Genomic DNA, 16,532 nt, shown 5'->3' with positions numbered 1-16,532 from the left:
CAACTAAGTCCATCACTGTTCTCATCTGAGCCACAACTGCCTGCTCTAGCTAGTTCTGCCTCTGCAAAGAGACCAACATGGGTCTGAACCCCAGCTCTACCACAATGTCCAGCGGAGAAAGCGTCCGTCACTTCACTTGTAGGCAATACTGGTATATCCCTTACAGGATTATTGAGAGGATTAAATGAACACATTATCTAATATTCAATATATAGTAGTTATCACTTTCATCAAATGCAACGTCTACATACTTTGAAAATTTTCTAATAAAATACAAAATTAAAGTTATCTCTGGTTATTTGACAGAATATACCTAAAAGGAGAAAACAATATCTTTCCTTAAAAACTTTAGCCAGACATACTGAAGAATATAGTATTTGCTCTCAGAGATCCTGGAATGTTGCTGAAAAACAACTGGGTCATTGAACTATACTTGTTCAAATGGTACAGTTTTAAATGCCAACCCAAAATGCCACCTTGAAGGAGGTGGTTTAAACAAGATTGTCCCCTCTGTGATCAGTAAGCTGTAAATTCACTCTACTCATTTTCCCCTGAGATTCAGAAACTTGGGGCTGAAGGGACCTTAGAGGTCATCCAGTCCAACCTCTAGTTATCCAATAAAAGATCCCTGCCCAATATCCCAAATAGATGGGCAATGAGTCTTTACATTTTTAAAATACTTCCAGTGATTGATAATTTGTCACTTTTTGAGGTAGCTCACCCCACTGTTACACAGCTATAGCTGTATTTCTTGCTCAGAGAAGCAAAAGTCTGCCACTCCGTAACTTCTACCCACTAGTCCTATTCCCTGGAACGATCCCAAGACAATTATTAGTATTTCTTCAATATGAGAGGCCTTCAGATGTCCGAAAACAAGTACCTTTTGAAAACCACTAACAACAAAACCCCATGCTACCTCCAGCCATAACTTAGATCACTCATATCCCAGTTCTTTAACCCTTCCACACATCACATGGTTTCAAAGCACCACCTTCTCTTGGTTGCTCACTAGTTTGGCTAATGGCCATCTTAAAATATGGCAGTACAGGCGTTATCCAATTATAAATGCAACCCAAATTACAGGAACTTCCTCAATACCCCTGCCACACAAGTGGCCATGCTGAGCATGCAGTCCAACTAAAAATCCCAGATCTTTTTTCAAAAAGTGCTGTCAAGTTGAGTCTTTCCACCCCTTTCCTTTTGCAAATTGAAATGCTAGGATTTCACGTTTATTACAGTTCAATTTCATCTAGTTGATTTAAGTCTATCTTCCAACCTGCTAAAGATTGTTTTGAATCTTGATTCTGTCATCTATGTCATCTACAAATCTAATAAGTACTCCCTTTTGTTTCATTATATAAACCCTTGACAAAAATGTTAGACTTGGAACACAGTGTGTTTAGGAATGAAATCACTGGCTTTCACAGTGCAACCACTTTCAGGATAGAACACAGGAATCATTCTGTGTCAGTCAGTTGAGAACAGGAAATTGAGCTTTCCAAAGTAAAATGGTTTCGGGCAAAATTTCATTAGAAGATATTTCACTATATCCAAGTAATTATTTAATCTTTCATCATTTATTCAGGATGAATCACAACTAATTTGATTGTACAAAATACAACTGCAGAAAGTAAAAGAAGTCACAGGAAAAGTGTCCAATATTGCCAAGTTGCTTTTAGGTGTTTTGGTTACACAAGCAAATGAACATACATTAAAACAAAATGCGTAGCCGGGCGTGGTGGCTCACACCTGTAATCCCAGCACTTTGGTAGGCTGAAGCGGGTGGATCACCTGAGGTCAGGAGTTCAAGACCAGCCTGGTCAACATGGTGAAACCCCATCTCTACTAAAAATACAAAAAATTAGCTAAGCGTGGTGGCATGTGCCTGTAATTCCAGCTACTCAGGAGGCTGAGGCAGGAGAATCGCTTGAATCCAGGAGGCAGAGGTTGCAGTGAGCCGAGATTGCACCATTGCACTCTAGCCTGGGCAACAAGAGCGAAACTCTATCTCAAAAACAAAAAACAACAACAAAAAAATGTGTTTCATACCTAATAGACAGCCAAAATACACCTTCATCACAAGCTTTCACTACAATGCTTTTTTGTTTTCTTTGGTTTTTTTTTGAGACAATCTTGCTCTTCTCGCCCAGGCTGGAATGCAATGGCATGATCTCAGCTCACTGCAATCTCCACCTCTGGGGTTCAAGCGATTCTCCCGCCTCAGCCTCCCAAGTAGCTGGGATTACAGGTGCCTGCCACCACCCCCAGCTAATTTTTGTGTTTTTAGTATAGATGCGGTTTCGCCATGTTGGTCAGGCTGGACTCAAACTCTTGATCTCATGATCCGCCCACCTCGGCCTCCCAAAGTGCTGGGATTACAGATGTGAGCCACTGTGCCCGGCCCACAATCTTTACCCACAATCATTTATATCCATAAAACAATCATTTATATCCATTACCAACACGTTTCAATAAGACTGTCATTTTATACGTTAAACATGTAATAAAATAAGGGAAAGTACCAGAATTGGAACTTCAAACGTTTTAACAGTCCATGACAAAAATGGAGATTATCCAGGTCTTCAGGCAAATCTGCCAAAAGAAAAAAGGAAATGTTCATGTGGACATAAGGACATCCTTAAACTCAGCAACCATCCATGTATCTCCACAACCATTCAAGACAAAGAGCTCCAATGAGTTATTATACTACATTGGGTAATACAATTAATTTTTTCAGACCACTGAAGGATTCTCATAAATATGGAACTTGAGACAGAAAATGAAGCCCCAAGGACCCAGCCAAGTGCCTAAAGAAGTAAATTTCATCCATAAGCCCAGATCTGTTCAAATTTTAAAAATCAGGTTTGCGACGGATTCCTAAGAAAGAATCTCATCATGGAAAAACAAAAACAAAAACAAAACCCATTACTACTCAAATAGCCAAACAGACAGAACATTTATCAGAAAAAAAGACAGTCAAAAGTTGTTTTAAGGTCAGCATTCACTGTTTGTCCCAAAGGCCACCAGGCACCTAGGTAATGAATGGACTACCCAGATATGACCAATAAGCTCACCTACAAAAAAAAGTACCAGTTTACATAACAGTAAATATGTATTGACACAAGTCACATTTTAGAACAGCAGTGATTATTTTTACTTGAAAAGCAAAACATAAATTTAAAAGAACAACTGTGAATAACTGCATTTTGATCTTACGTAAAACAATCAAGCAACCTTGGATCCTCCTTCTCCCCTCCCCCAGTCACAACAGACACCCCACTCCTCAATTTAATCTCAAAATTAGCTCTCATCTGACACCAACCAACAGAGTTAATTAGGCAGAAGCAGATGTAACTCAGCAGCTCTTTGCTACAAGCAGAATCACAGTGTTTAAAAAAAAATACACAGCTAGGAGAGGAACAAAATCAGAAGTCTCTTATCTGTAGCCAATTCTCAACTAAACACATGTATATTATCCACTTTGTATATTATCCACTTCAAATTTTTTAATCTTAGGCTGATTTGTTTCCAACATCCCACTGGCCCCACTGTAAATTCATATAAGCAAGAGAATAGATTGAAAACCAATTTCATTTTAGCCTAAGTAGTATCTAACTGGAAAGACAAATCCACAGAAAAAAAAAATGTATAATTCATTCAAAAGCCAAATAGAAATGATTTTTTTTTTTTCCTGATTTGGAATTATCCACACCATTTCTCTTTTTCAGAGCACGGGGATTTGTTTCACATAGAGATGGGACATTCTATCACAAGCTAAAACCCTAAAATCATTATTCTCTTTTCATTTTTCTATAAAAACTTGAAAGTTGGACTAAAAGGCTATCAAAAAGGTAGCAAATCATCCTAAATTAATTCTGGGGATTTATGCTACATCGAATTAAATTATTCTATTTTCTAAGGTTGTGAATCATTTTATTTTTAACTACAAAATATCAGTAAATTATATGGTTGTATCATATGGTCTTATAACACTATTTACATCATTCATTACAAATATTCTAAACATATCTAGAGAAATGCTTAGTCCAGCACTAAATACCAGTGAGCTTTTAGTTTCACTGGTATTACATAAACATCAACACTATTCAGAAATATTCATGTCAGCATAAGAAGAGTCAAAATATCCTGGATCATAAGTATTATGCGAGGCCCCCTCTAAGCTTTTACTAAAGCTGTGTGTGTTGTTTCAAAACCAGTGTCATAACACTCGAGTCATGAGTTTATGGATGAGCCAAAAAACAGTGGTAGAAAAAACAAAGATTAATAATAGAGTTTACACTTTTGTCATCCTGAGTTTTACTTGCTAACAGTTATTTTTAACTCTTTTACTTTCATAAGCTCCTGGCTTTTTCTTTCTTTTTTTTTTTCCCAAAGGGATCACCGTCAGAAAACCTGGATTTTTTCAAAGCCGATTTTGTAACTGAGTAAGCGTCCACAAATCTAAGCAGTATCTTCCGAAACAGAACAGAACTGTTTAGAGGAAGGAACTCGGACTTATTTTTCTTCTATCAGCACCCAGCTCAGGTTATTGGCAGAGTTGCTCAAAATAGTGTCCTTGGTTAACAAATATCTGTTGTCTGACAACATCAAACACCATCCATATGGTGATATTTGTTATCTTTCAAATCCTGGATGCATCTATTTCCTCTAAAATCAATGCTTCAGGCCCAAAACATGTGAACTGGGAGGTGAGGTTATAAATACTAATCAAAGAAAAACCAACAAATATTTAGTGAGCTGATGTTCCCTGCATGCAGCCCTGTGATTAAGTACTATGCGGAATACAAAGCAAAGCTAGAGACAGAACATACAAGAAGCAATTAAGAAATAACAAAGCACTGTTTGGCGGTTCCTCAAAAAGTTAAACACAGAACTACCATATGGTTCTGTAATTCCATTTCTAGGTATAGACTCAAAAGAATTGAGAACAGATACTCAAATAAGTATACATACGCTCATGTTCATTAACAAAACTATTCACAATAGCCAAAAGGTGTAAACAGCCCAAATGTCCATCAACAGATGAACAGATAAACAAAATGTGGTATATCCATACACTAGAATACTATACAACTATAAAAAGCAACGAAGTTTCGATACATGCTACTACAATGTGGACGGACCTCAAACACATTATGTTGTGAAAGATGCCAGACACAAAAGGCCACACATCATATAATTTAATTCATATGAAACATCCATAAATCCACAGACAAAACATAGATTGGTGGTGTCTCAGGGACATATCTAGAGAAACTGCTTAATGGGTAAGGGGTTTTATTTGGGATCAATAGAAATGTTTTGGAACTTGATAGCGGCAGTGGTGACACAACACTGAATGTACTAAATGCCACTGATTTATTCACTTTTTAATGTTTTTTTCATTTTATGTTATGTGAGCTTCACCTCAATAAGTTGTTTAAAAAGAAAAAGAAATAACAAAGCACTGAACTATAATAATAATAATAATACCAACCATTTCCTGACACGTACTGTGGTCCAGGTACTTTACATAGATTATCAGTAAACCTTAAAACAACCTGTAAGGTAGCATTGCTGTTTTTACAAAAGGAAAACAGGCTTGCCTTAGCCAAGATCTCAGAGTTATTAAGTCATGAAGGATTTTAATTCAGATGCCAAAGCCCAAACTCTTTCTGTCTCTCCAGTGGTTTTCAAACTAGGCTCTTTGGATCTCTTGTGACATGGAATTACCTCGGGTATTAACTTCAGGTGCCCCTTGCGGGTTAAACTTTGGGCCATCACAGCACCTTGAATCCAACAGTGCAGCTCCACTGTAACTGTTTTATGTATATTGGTCTTCCCTGTAAGCTTTGCTTTAAAGAAAGTGTTCCTCTGATTATAGAAGGAAGAAGTCTAGAAACAACAGTGACTATACTACGTTGCTGAAACCATGTGAAGGATGGATGAACATCTCTTGGATGGATGGGACTAAAAACTGGACCTTGAAAGATAATGCTGAGCCTGGATAAGTGCCCTACCGTCCCTCTGCCCAAATTCAAATCCTTCATGGCCCAGTGCAAACAACTTCTGAAAAGCCCAAACATCTTTGTCTAACAGGAAGCTTTTAGCTCTTTTACTGTTTTGACATTCATTTCCCACTCTGTATTACGCTTACTTGTGTATTAACCTTGTCGCCCCTACTAGACTGTAAAATTCTTAAAAACAGGACTCATGCTTGATTCATCTTTGTACACCCTAAGATTTCCCAAGACTACAACTTGATCATAAGAGGGATTCAATGCCTATTTGCTAAATAAATGTATCAAGGAATGAATGATGGAAATCAAAGTGAAATAACAGAAGCTAAGAATGAGCTGTCAAACAAAAGGAACACCAAGTCCATGTGCCTGACTAGAACAGGTATATGCTGAAAAGGGATAAAGAAATTCAGTTGGGCCAGGCACAATGGCTCACGCCTCTAATCCCAGCACTTTGGGAGGTCAAGGCAGGAGGATTACTTGAGGCAGGAGCTCCAGACAAGCCTAGGCAACATAGCAAGACCCCACCTCTATAAATAAAAAATTAGCTGGGTGTGGTGATGTACACCTGTAGACCCAGCTACTCGGGAGACTGAGGCAAGAGGATCTCTTAGCTGCCCAGGAGGTTGAGGCTACAGTGGGCTATGATTGTGCCACTGCTCTCCAGCCCAGGCAATAGAGCTAGACTCTGTCTCTAAAAAAGACAAATATAATTAAAAAATAAAAAACATTAATAGGCCAGGTGTAGTGGCTCACATCTGTAATCCCAGCACTTTGGGAGGCTGTGGCAGGGAGATCACAGGTCAGGAGATTGAGACCATCCTGGCCAACATGGTGAAACCCTGTCTCTACTAAAATACAAAAAATTAGCCAGGCATGGTGGTGCGTGCCTGTGGTCCCAGCTACTCGGGAGGCTGAGGCAGGAGAATCGCTTGAACCTGGGAGGCAGAGGTTGCAGTGAGCCGAGATCGCGCCACTGCACTCCAGCCTGGCAACAGAGCCAGAATCCGTCTCAAAAAAAGTAAAACAGAAAGTTGGCTGTGAACAAAGTCAAGCTGTGGTGTGTGAATGTGACAGATGAATAGGAAGCCACTGCAGGAGCAGGTGACACCATAATGCACAGTGAAGGGCACGCACATACACACACAAACCTGTTGCATGTTTGAATCACTCTGGCAATAGTATCCATCTACTCTGGAGGGAAGGGTGATTGAAAGAAAAAACAAAAGCAACCAGTATTTCACCTCTCCAAACATCAATCTTGTTCAACTTATATTTATGAGCCTAACTCAGCAGCAAGCCCAGAACAGGCACTCAATAAAACGTTAGTTGAACTGAATATTTAATTCCCCATCTTTTTAGAGTAACACTAAGTTCTTTCCCACTACTCATTAACAAAGAGAGTTTTCAATTCATAAGCTAATAATGTTTTCCAAGGATTTCTAAGAGGCTAAATCACCATAAAAATTATCATTTCAACTAATACATATTATATTAATTGGAAGTTTAATTTTTCATGTCATGCTCTCCTAGTTGACAATATCCTTGTTATGTCATTAAACTATAATTGTGTAAATGTGCCTCAACAAACAATAACTGAACCATCAATAAACTATTATGGCTTCCATAATCTCTAGCAAAGATTAGTTTCAACATCATCATCATAAATTAGTAGAGACAGTTCCCAAATCTCCTGGTGAAACCCATGAATTAGGTTTGCATAGTTATCCCTGCATTTAAGTGCTCAATAGTTTCAGTCTCTAAAATTTAATCACACTGTTAGGAACCTCACAGGAAATTTGATCCCTTGTAAAACAGAGGAATTTAGAGACAAGATGAAAAGTCATTTGAAGTCATCAGACCTTTGGAGCCAGGGTACACTGATTAGTAATGATGTATTGTAACTAAGCACTTTCACTTAAGAAATAATCAACTAAATTTAGAGTGTCTTTTTTTGGCATTTAAAAATTCCTATTCCTTCCTAGATTTCTCCCTAATTACATATTAGCTTTAGTTGGTTTTTGATGACAAAGACTGAGAATAATGTATTAAGAAAAAAACGTGATTTTTTTTTTTTTTTTGAGGCGGAGTCTCGCCCAGTTGCCCAGGCTGGAGTGCAATGGCGCGATCTCAGCTCACTGCAACCTCCGCCTCCCAGATTCAAGCAATTCTCCTGCCTCAGCCTCCTGAGTAACTGGGATTACAGGCACACACCACCAGGCCATTGTTTCATTATTATTATTATTATTATTATTATTATTATTATTATTATTTTTAGTAGAGACAGAGTTTTACCATGTTGGCCAGGCTGGTCTCAGACTCCTGACCTTGTGATCCACCCGCCTCGGCCTCCCAAAGTGCTGGGATTACAGGCGTGAGCCATCGCCTGGACCAAAAAACGTGATTTTTAAAAAACTTTAAAATGGAGATACAAGGCCAGGCTCGGTGGCTCATGTCTATGATCCCAGCACTTTGGCAGGCCAAGGCAGGTAGATCACCTGAAATAGGAGTTTGAGACCAGCCTGGCCAACATGGTGAAACCCCATCTCTACTAAATACAAAAAATTAGCCAGGCGTGGTGGCGCATGCCTGTACTCCCAGCTCTTTGGGAGGCTGAGGCAGGAGAACTGCTTGAACCCAGGAGGCGGAGGTTGCAGTGAGCTGAGATTACACCATTGCACTCCAGCATGGCCAACAAGAGCAAAACTCCATCTCAACAAAATAAATAAGATAAAATAAAGATACCCAAAAATCTAAATAAATAAATAAAAATAGAGGCGGGGGTCTCACTATGTTACCCAGGCATGTCTTGAACTCCAAGGCTCAAGGGATCCTTTCACTGTAGCCTCCCAAAGTATTGGGATTACAGGCATGAGCCACTGCACCTGGCTGAGAAAAATCTTACATCTTAACATTTTTATGATTCTTTTGAAAGACAGATTATTGCAGGATTCTTTGTTAACTGTATTACAGATGTCTTCAGACCAGATATCCAGATACCCTGAAAAATTCAGGTTTCCTTTTGCGAGTTTCATAAATATTATGGCTCTACTCTAAAAAATAAGCACATGTACCCATATGCACTAGCATACATTTTCAAGGGTTAACAGACCTTCTGTCATCCATCCATGGACCACTTAAGGTCCACTGGCTATATACAGAGAGGTATTTTATCCAGTTTCACAATAGTTAGCTTCGTGCTTTACTTAAGGCATGTTACATCAAGAGTAAGCAAGTTATTCTTGGCCGGGCGCAGTGGCTCAAGCCTATAATCCCAGCACTTTAGGAGGCCGAGACGGGCGGATCACGAGGTCAGGAGATGGAGACCATCCTGGCTAACACGGTGAAACCCCGTCTCTACTAAAAAAATACAAAAAACTAGCCGGGCGTGATGGCGGGCACCTGTAGTCCCAGCTACTCGGGAGGCTGAGGCAGGAGAATGGCGTGAACCCGGGAGGCGGAGCTTGCAGTGAGCTGAGATCCGGCCACTGCACTCCAGCCTGGGCAACAGAGCCAGACTCTGTCTCAAAAAAAAAAAAAAAAAAAGAAAGTTATTCTTTTTGGTTTTGGATGTTATCAAAAAACAGGTTTCTGACATTTTAATCAACAAGTAGGTGTGCTGTGATGGGAAGTATCAGAGTCAGGGATCCAGTCCCCATTCTGCTAGCTACCTAGGCTAGAGGATATTGAACATGTTACTAAGTCAATCTAAGTCTCCGTTTTCTCTTCTGTAAAAATGAGAACACTTCTCTGTTTTACAGAACCGTTAAGAGGAATCACTGAGATAACAAATATGAAAGAAGCAAGGACGATGGCAGACACATAGCAGGAACACAATAAATGCTAGCTCATAAAAGGAAAAAGGGCAATACAGTCAGCTGGAGACCTGTAAAATCTAATCTGGCTGAACTTCTGTCTATATGACCATTTTCTCCTAAGAGACAGGAGAAGTCAGCACCTGGCTCTTAGTTATAGCTGCAGAGAAGTAAAAATTCAAGACAGAGAATAGAAGGAAGTGAAGGAAAGCAAAAACAGATTGTAATGGTGAGGCTGGGGTCAAGAAGAGTGTATTTTACTCATAGTTTATACATTGTTTAAGGGCAACAAAGCTTTTAAAAGATAGCACTGCATAGGAGAATATCTTCTTGACCTCAGGGTAGGAAAAGTCTTAAAACAAGACTCAAAAGGCACTAACCATAAAGACCAATAAATTTGACTCCATTAAAATTAAGAACTTCTGTTCATTAAAAGACACCATAAAGAGAGTGAAAAGGCAAGCCACAGCATTTGCAACATACATACATGACAAAGGACTTGTATTCACAGTAAATAAAGAACTTCTAAATAGCAATAAAAGATACAAGGCCCAACTTTTAAAAGCAGGGTGGAAAAGAACAGAACTTTATAAACAAGGCTATCTAAATGGCTAAAAAAAGTATGTGAAAAGCTGGCCGGGCGCAGAGGGCTTACGCCTGTAATCCCAGCACTTTGGGAGACTGAGGCAGGCAACTGAGATCAGGAGTTCAAAAACAGCCTGCCCAACATGGCAAAACCCCATCTCTACTAAAAATACAAAAAATTAACCAGTTGTGGTAGCGGGCACCTGTAATCCCAGCTACTTGGGAGGCTGAGGCCGGAGAATCTCTTGAATCTGGGAGGCAGAGGTTGCAGTGAGCCAAGATTACGCCACTGTACTCCAGCCTGGGTGACAAAAGCGAAACTCCATCTCAAAAAAAAAATATATATATATATATATATATGTATATATATATATATATGAAGAGCTGTGCAATCTGATTACTAATCAGGTAAGTGCAAAATTTACCATACTGGCTAAAATTTTAAAAGTTAAAAAGGCTGAGATTGGAGAGGGCGAGAAGCAAGGGAATTCATGTATTGCTGGAAGGAGTGTAACCTGGTATAATACTTTGAAGAGTTTGGTACTTAGTAAAGATGAAGACAAGCATACCTATCTATGACTAGGGTGACCATACAATTCATCATCTAAACTTAGATACTTTTGAAAACTAAAAGTATAACTAAAAGTTACACTGGGAAAATAAGCAAAAGCCAGGACAAATGGTCACCCTAGCTATAAACCGGTAATTTCATTCCTAGGTGTATACCTTAGAAACCTGTGCACATGGGCACCGATGACAGGTATAGGAATGCTCATAGCAGCTTTGTTCACAATTACCCCAAACTTGAAATAACTCAAATATTCGGCAACAATGGAATGGATGATCCGAAAATTGGTGTATTCTCTTTCTGGGGTCTGCAGGAAGACAGGTATCAGAAGATCGTGGGAGTCCTATTAAAAAAGGTGCTTAAACGTGCTTTGGAAATGCAAATTAAGGCATTACAGGGAAGAAATATTCCATCACCCCACTTCTCCCATCCATGCATCATTTACCATTCTACAACAAAGACTGATCACCACAGTTCACACATCCCTACTTACATAAAATATTTCTTTCTTTTTTTCTTTTTTTTGAGACAGAGTCTCGCTCTGTCGCCAGGCTGGAGTGCAGTGGTGCAATCTCAGCTCACTGCAACCTCGGCCTCCCAGGTTCAAGTGATTCTCCTGCCTCAACCTCCCAAGTAGACGAGACTACAGGTACCCAACATCACATCCGGCTAATTTTTTGTATTTTTAGTAGCATGTGAAATAAACACATGCTAAAATAGCAATGACATAATGTTGCTATTAATGACACCATGTTGGCCAGGATGGTCTCTTGACCTCCTGATCTACCCACCTCGGTCTCCCAAAGTGTTGGGATTACAGGCGTGAGCCACCGCACTCGGCCACATGAAACCATTTCTTTAATCCCAGCACTTTGGGAGGCCAAGGTGGGTGGATCACCTGAGGTCAGGAGTTTGAGACCAGCCTGGCCAACATAGCAAAACCCCACCTCTACTAAAAATACAAAAATTAGTTGGGCACATGTCTGTAATCCCAGCTACTTGGGAGGCTGAGGCAGGAGAATCACCTGAACCCGGGAGGTGGAGGTTGCAGTGAGCCAAGATCATGCCACTGCACTCCAGCCTAGGCAACAGAGCAAGACTGTCTCAAAAAAAAAAAAAAAAAAAAACACTATTTCCTTTTCTCTCAATACAATGTAGGCACGTGTAGGCACGTGGAAAACTGAGGGTACGTTGTAGAGAACTAGGAGACTGAAAGCCAGATCACTTAGTTACGTCTTTTATTAATTGGTATGTGAAAGTCCATGAGAGCTTCTGAAGCACATTAAAATTATTAAACTTCCTCATCTACTTTCTAATATTCACCCTATTTACCTTTCATTCATGCTATGCCTCACATCTGACAGTTTCCACCCAATCTTTAAAAGCAGTGTGTGAAATAAACACATGCTATAATAGCAATGACATAATATCCACTCTACTCAGAAGCCTAAGTGTGGCGGGTAAGCAAAACTTCCTCTGCCGACCATGTCATGACCATCAGCCATTCCCTAAATTCCTCCTTTAATGTTAAAATCTTCCTCTGTCTCTATATTTTCTTTTCTTTTTCTTTTTTTTGTAAACCATCACTTCACCTCCCCAACCTTTAACTCTCAGTAGAAGTTCTCGGGAAAGAAGAAACATGTGCATTATCCTTTCCTTCTTAAAAACATAAAATATTGTCCAAATTCATTTTGATAAATGTGTAAAGAACTTACGAATAAGAAAAAAAACAGAATGTTTTATTTCAAGGCTATGCCAAAAAATCTAGGGTATACAAGTAAGACAGGAAGAATGCACTTAAAAAAAAAACCTTCTTGGGGCTCCACAGAACTAAGACTGTTCGAACACAACTAATTCCCATTTTCTACTTCCACCTTCTGTCCATATAGGAGGGGTCTTCATATGCTGTATCCTGAATTTCCTTGGTACCTCCAACCCCAAACATACTTGGTTCATTGGTTTTCATTTCCTATTTCCCACATCTGTAATTCTTTACCACTACCCCTTCAGAACTTCTGTCTAATACTCCCTTGAACACATCCCAACACCTTCTACCAATTACAGCGCTTAAACTCCTTCATGGGGCATAGGACACCATTTGTAATCTAACCCATCTTGCGCCTTTACCTGGTCATCTCCTACTACTCCCTGCACTCTGCCCATAGCAAAGTACTAGCAAATTCAAACCTATGCAAAAAGTCCTACCCCAAGGTATGGTGTATATCTCTTCCTGGGATACTCTGCTGCCCCACACTCCTTGAAGACTCCAGATCAAGTTTAACATAACAAATCCAGCCTATCACGGGTCGCCCTGGCTCACGCCTGTAATCCCATCACTCAGGCAGGCAGAGGTGGACAGATCACTTGAGGCCAGAATATCGAGACCAGCCTGGGCAACATAGTGAGACCCTTTTCTCATTTTTATTAAAAAATAATAAATACTGCCTATCAAACAACTTGTCTCCCAAACTAACACTTTTCTTTGCCCCATCCTCACCCCTGACACAGTTCACCAAATCACATTCACCCAAAATTACTGTACAGCTCCGCCCACTTTCTTCACACCTGCCACCTTGTCCCACCCCTACCAACCCCTTGTCCCCCGGAGATTTTCTGCTACAGATTTATTCTGCAAGTTCTAAGCAGCCTCTCTCCCCTCCCTTCACACTTAAGTTTGCTCTGCTGTCTTAGCATCATCTTTCAGAAACTCTCCCAAGCATAACCATCCCATCCTTCCACGTTTTTAAAAATACTTCATACTCCAAGGTTAGCAAACCTCCTTCTTATTCCAACATGCCGATCCACCCAGATACTTCTTTCCCATCACTGCAATCGCACCTGCTCCTCACATGCGCCTCAATGCCTCCCCAAACCCAACACTCTCCACCACTTCAACTCTGCTCCAATCCACCACACCCAAATCCACCTACTCTGCGCCCAGACAACTGCAATCTCGCCTTCGGCATCATCTCACCTGCCCTCACACACCCCTCGGTCCGCCTTCCACTTCTCTCAAATTGCATCCCTCCCTAACTCTCCCTCTGCACCTGTTCTACACCTCCAGTTTCGCCTCCCACCCAACCCTCACTAGTCTTCCTCACACCCTCCCTGGCCCCCCACCGCTCCTACCAGTTCACTCCCACTCAGAAATTCCCTCGCAGCCCCCGCCTTCCAACTCCCCAAACCCCGCCCCCACCCGATCCCGCCCCGCCCCATCCGCCCTCCAGCCCCGCCCCTTGCCCTAGAGGCCCTGCCGAGGGGCGGGGCCTGTCCCTCCTCCCCATTCCCCCGCCCCCTACCGTCACGCTCAGGGGCAGCCTGACCCCGAGCGGCCCCGCGGTGACCCTCGCGCAGAGGCCTGTGGGAGGGGCGTCGCAAGCCCCTGAATTCCCCCGTCTGTTCCCCCCTCCCGCCCAGTCTCCTCCCCCTGGGAACGCGCGGGGTGGGTGACAGACCTGGCTGCGCGCCACTGCCACCGCGCCTGCCGGGGGCGCTGCCGCTGCCTGAGAAAGAAGCCGCGGCTGCCGCCTGGAGGAGGTGCCGTCGCCTCCGCCACCGCTGCCGCCGCCGCCAGGGGTAGGAGCTAAGCCGCCGCCATTTTGTGTCCCCCTGTTGTTGTCGTTGACATGAATCCGACATGACACTGATTACAGCCCAATGGAGTCTCATTAAACCCGAGCTGCGGCCCCGCCCTGCCGCTGCTCCATTGGAGGAGAACGAAGACACTCAAGGCCACCCGTTGGCCTACGGGTCTGTCCGTCACCCACTCACTAACCACTCTGCAGCCCATTGGGGCAAGTTCCTGCCGGTCATCTCGTTTCCACATAGACACACCCCTCGACCCATCATTTCCCCCCCTCCGGCACCACCCCGGGGGAGGGTCCACTGCCAGTACCAATCAACAGACCGCTGGGTCCGCCTCTTCCGGGCACCTATTGGTCCAGCCTTTTTCTCTCTCCTAGATACCGCGCCACCTCTACTTCCACCTACCCGCCCCCTCCACCTCTAGGAAAAGATTGGGTCTACTCGCAGCAGGGGAGCTTGGCCTTATTGGCTGCAGACGACGCCAATCAGGAGGCCTTTTCCCTCTCCCCTCCCCCACTCAACCCCAAACCCCCTAGCCCGCAGCTAAAGTTTGTGTGAGAGCTGATCGCTGGCGGCGGCCGCAGGATTTAGGGGTGGGCGCGGGCGGGCGCGCGCGGGCGGGCACGCGAAGTTAAAATTCGAGGTTCTCAGTCGCCAGCTTCTTCGCTGGAGTGCGCGGACGGGCGCGCCGCCCGGAGCGTTCCATCCCCCCCCCCCCCCCCCCCCCCCCCCCGTCCCGTCCCGGGCGACTACTCGCCCGCCCCCCGGCCCCGCACCCTCCCCCCCCCCAACACACCCCTACCCTGCCAGCCCCAGGCCGGGTGCAGGCAGAACGATGTCGCTGCAGCCTCCTCGCCATCCCATGCCGCGGGGGAGCAAGCCCCTACCCACCGGGCGTGCACCCCCCGGCTCCACACTCGCCCGTGTCTGCAAGCACGTGCACCGTTCGCCGCTGCCTCCGGCCACCCCGGTCCCCGGCTAACCTCGCCTGCAGCCCGGCCAATCGCTCACTGCCCTTTGTTGCTGCAGCCTGGGTCTCCCTGCTGCCTTCCTCAGCCTCCGCCTCGTCCTTTGCCAGCCGCCCGGGTCCGCAGCGCCGCGCTCCCCCCGCCCGGGACCCACCGCCGCCGCCTCCTTCTCCTCCTCCGCCTCCTCCTCCTCGGCTCCGGGCTGCAGCGCACAGAGCCCGAGGCAGCGCCGCCCAGCCCCGCTCCCCCCGCGCCGCCCGCCAGCCCGCCCGGCCTGGCCGGGGGCGCAGCCCGGACCCCGCCCGCCCCAGTCTCCGCCCCGGGGGTACCTGCCTCCGCCCCGGGGGGCTCCTCTCGCCGCCCTCGGGGGAGGGCGGGGACGCTGGTGTCCGCGGGAGGATGGGGACGCCTGGGCCGTTTGGGGCGGGGAGTATGCCCGCCGGGGCTGGGACTGAGGTGCGGTCCTCGCCAACGCGCCCCCCCTCCCGTCGCTATGGGCCCCAAACTTCGTCCTTTGCCCAGGCTTTGCGCCCTCGGGCGATCGCGGCAGTTTTGGGGTGGGGGACGCCTCAGGAGCTGTGTCTACCCTGATCGGGAGGAAGAGGGAGCAGTGACATTCAGCGACTGCGGACAGGGCACGGCGGCGGCATCCTTGGGTGGGAGTGGGGATGTCAGATGCGGGCTGGAGGGGGAAGCTGCCCCCCAGGATGCCCTCTCCCTGCCTGCGAGTAGCTGGCGAGCTCAGCCGCGTTCTGGGTGCTTTCTTGGGCAGTGCAGACGGATGGCAGAGGGGCTGAGGCGGGAGGGGGGGGCGGGGAAGACCGCTGGGGGACCCTTCCCCCCTCTCTTTTAGTCGGCGCTCTAAGAAAGGCTGATGGCGAAGTTCGGTTTTCCAGGCTTCCCCTGGGCCCCCCGAGTTCCTGAGGCCCACTTGAGGGAGACTAGGGGCTCCTCTGGCCGCCCAGGCGAGGCCACTCTGACGCTGCCCACA

The 16,532-nt window shown here is 44.6% G+C and overlaps 1 protein-coding gene across 11 annotated transcripts in view; it reads right to left on the bottom strand.

The window, feature by feature from the left end:
• The window catches only part of KAT6B (lysine acetyltransferase 6B), a 207,744-nt gene extending 191,788 nt beyond the window's left edge, over positions 1–15,956 (bottom strand). For 3 of the 11 annotated variants that reach the window (XM_023204892.3, XM_031936188.1, XM_031936189.1), the window contains exons 1-2: positions 15,557–15,752; positions 2,523–2,592 (exon numbers count right to left, since the gene is read on the bottom strand). The gene's annotated coding sequence lies outside the window, so the exon portion shown is untranslated. Of the gene's footprint in view, positions 1–2,522; positions 2,593–14,443; positions 15,008–15,556; positions 15,753–15,870 lie in introns of those variants that run through there. The other 8 variants (XM_023204894.2, XM_023204891.3, XM_023204897.3 and 5 more) reach the window with 8 other exon arrangements.
• Between the last annotated feature and the right edge of the window lie 576 nt (positions 15,957–16,532).

The sequence above is a fragment of the Piliocolobus tephrosceles genome, chromosome 9 (assembly GCF_002776525.5).
Source record: "Piliocolobus tephrosceles isolate RC106 chromosome 9, ASM277652v3, whole genome shotgun sequence".
Lineage (NCBI taxonomy): Eukaryota > Metazoa > Chordata > Mammalia > Primates > Cercopithecidae > Piliocolobus > Piliocolobus tephrosceles.
The sequence above is the reverse complement of the archived record's forward strand: the minus strand, read 5'-3'. Positions and strand labels throughout refer to the sequence as shown.